A 3,508-nucleotide genomic window follows, 5' to 3' on the forward strand; every position below is an offset into this window, starting at 1 on the left:
GCCAAGACATTCAAATCAGTGACCAAGAAAGCTGTGGTCGATTTTGTCCACTCAAATATCATATGTCGATTCGGAATCCCGAAGGTGATCATCACAGATAACGGTGCTAATCTTAACAGCAACTTAATGAAGGAAGTATGTCAACAGTTTAAGATTACACATCGCAACTCTACCCCATATCGGCCCAAGGCCAATGGAGCAGTAGAAGCAACCAACAAAAACATAAAGAAGATACTTCGGAAAATGGTAGAAGGTTTAAAACAATGGCATGAAAAATTACCATTTGCATTATTGGGATACCGCACTACTGTTCGCACTTCAGTAGGAGCAACTCCTTATTTGTTGGTATATGGCACTGAAGCAGTAATTCCTGCAGAAGTTGAGATTCCTTCCCTTCGGATCATCGCCGAAGCAAAGATTGATGATGATGAATGGGACAAAACCCGTCTGGAACAGTTAAACTTAATTGATGAAAAACGATTGGTCGCAGTATGTCATGGTCAATTATATCAAAGAAGAATAGAAAGAGCATACAACAAAAAGGTGCGTCCCCGGAAGTTTGAAGTAGGTCAGCATGTGCTGAAACGTATTCTTCCACATCAAGTTGAAGCAAAAGGCAAATTTGCCCCGAATTGGCAAGGACCATTCATTGTGACCAGAGTATTATCAAATGGTGCACTATGCTTAACAGACATTGAAGGCAAATGCATAGATATGGCGATCAATTCTGACGCGGTAAAGAGATATTATGCATAAAATTCTTGAATGTTTGTATTTAGCATTATTTCGAAGATTGGAATGACAAAGGCAATTTATTCTGCTATCCAAACACTATACCCTTTGTTTTCCCCCTTTGAGCCATACTTGTTTCTTTCTTACCCTCTCTTGGAATCAATGAAAATCAAATATATAAAAAAGAAATCATCACTATTATGTAGTGAACTACGTTTGACCTGATTCCTCAAAGAAGGATACGTAGGCACCTCACGGCTCGGTCATAGGGTGCACAATATACATAATGTGCACAAAAAGAAACATCAAGTGACCCCAATCAAGGAACTGGGGCAAGAATTGTATTGGAAATAAGAAAAAGATTCCAAGAGTTGTAATTTTAAACACATACCAAAACTGTTTAGCTTTTAATACCTTTTCCATTTCTAACCCCATACCAGAAAGACCTTTCGACCAATCTTAAAAAAATGTTGAGACAAGCAAATGAAGATGGTTCATAACACTCTGGTATAAACAAGAAAAGAAAGTAAAAATGAGAGAGTCTTATAGGTGAAAACCCACACGGGCACCATAAGGCGACGGAAGTTGAGAGAAAAGTAAAAGGAGAGAGTCTTATCGGTGAAAACCTTCATAGGCACCCTAAGGCGAAAAGGAAGTGAGAAATGAACAAATGAGGAAAGTTTATCGGTGAAAACTCTTTGAGACGTTGCAAGTCCAACAGGTCTGTGAAATGAAAAATGAAGTTGGGTTATGGAAATTTTGGCAAAAACAAAAATGAGACAATTGAAAGGAGATTGATTAAAAGATTGGGTTGATTAATCCGAAATGCATACCATGATCATTGGTGCCAGTAACTCCAATCAGATAAGTTTTTATTCTTTCTCCAACAGTCATCCAAAATTGAATTTTCCTTTTCATTCTATAATTGTCGAAATCAACGTGTTTCGTCACTAATAATCTTACTTTTCTAAAAGCTTTGAGATAAGTTTTATTCCAAACAAATAAGAAGGAATGTCAAGGTATACTACCAAGATTCAAGGTTACAAAATACGGCCACGAAAGGTGGGAGATAAAAGATATGGGTATAAGAAAGGTGAAATCGAAAGTGGATCAGCAAAGTCAGAAGGGACATATGATTACAGTTAAAAGGGTTTGAAGGGAAACATACAGAGGGGAATCCTATAGTCAAGGATCAATTACAAGAACAAAACAGTCTTTTCAACCATTCCAAGGCAATAAAGAGAGATGAGGAGAAGCCTCACCATCGGCAAGAATGCCCCAGTTAACCACCCTGCTTTAAACTGACAAAGTTTTCTTTGATTTAAAACAGGGGCAAATACAATATTTGTGTCAGGAAATACCTGGTAGAGAAAAGAAGAAGTCAGGCGTCCACCTGGAGAATGAGGATGAGAATAAAAAAAAGTCAGGCGTCCACCTGGAGAATGAGGATGAGAATTGAAGAAGTCAGGCGTCCACCTGGAGAATGAGGATGAGAAAAAAAAATCAGGCGTCCACCTGGAGAATGAGGATGAAGAATTAAAGAAGTCAGGCGTCCACCTGGAGAATGAGGATGAGAGTTAAAGAAGTCAGGCGTCCACCTGGAGGATGAGGATGAAGAATTGAAGAAGTCAGGCGTCCACCTGGAGAATTAGGATGAGAATTGAAGAAGTCAGGCGTCCACCTAGAGAATGAGGATGAGAATTGAAGAAGTCAGGCGTCCACCTGGAGAATGAGGATGAAAATTGAAGAAGTCAGGCGTCCACCTGGAGAATGAGGATGAGAATTGAAGAAGTCAGGCGTCCACCTGGAGAATGAGGATGAGAATTAAAGAAGTCAGGCGTCCACCTGGAGAATGAGGATGAAGAATTGAAGAAGTCAGGCGTCCACCTGGAGAATTAGGATGAGAATTGAAGAAGTCAGGCGTCCACCTGGAGAATGAGGATGAGAATTGAAGAAGTCAGGCGTCCACCTGGAGAATGAGGATGAGAATTGAAGAAGTCAAGCGTCCACCTGGAGAATGAGGATGAGAATTGAAGAAGTCAGGCGTCCACCTGGAGAATGAGGATGAGAATTGAAGAAGTCAGGCGTCCACCTGGAGAATGAGGATGAGAATTGAAGAAGTCAGGCGTCCACCTGGAGAATGAGGATGAGAATTGAAGAAGTCAGGCGTCCACCTGGAGAATGAGGATGAGAATTGAAGAAGTCAGGCGTCCACCTGGAGAATGAGGATGAGAATTAAAGAAGTCAGGCGTCCACCTGGAGAATGAGGATGAGAATTGAAGAAGTCAGGCGTCCACCTGGAGAATGAGGATGAGAATTGAAGAAGTCAGGCGTCCACCTGGAGAATGAGGATGAGAATTGAAGAAGTCAGGCGTCTACCTGGAGAATGAGGATGAGAATTGAAGAAGTCAGGCGTCCACCTGGAGAATGAGGATGAGAATTGAAGAAGTCAGGCGTCCACCTGGAGAATGAGGATGAAGAATTGAAGAAGTCAGGCGTCCACCTGGAGAATGAGGATGAAAATTGAAGAAGTCAGGCGTCCACCTGGAGAATGAGGATGAGAATTGAAGAAGTCAGGCGTCCACCTGGAGAATGAGGATGAGAATTAAAGAAGTCAGGCGTCCACCTGGAGAATGAGGATGAAGAATTGAAGAAGTCAGGCGTCCACCTGGAGAATTAGGATGAGAATTGAAGAAGTCAGGCGTCCACCTGGAGAATGAGGATGAGAATTGAAGAAGTCAGGCGTCCACCTGGAGAATGAGGATGAGAATTGAAG

This window comes from Nicotiana tabacum, unplaced genomic scaffold (genome assembly GCF_000715075.1).
Source record: "Nicotiana tabacum cultivar K326 unplaced genomic scaffold, ASM71507v2 Un00120, whole genome shotgun sequence".
Lineage (NCBI taxonomy): Eukaryota > Viridiplantae > Streptophyta > Magnoliopsida > Solanales > Solanaceae > Nicotiana > Nicotiana tabacum.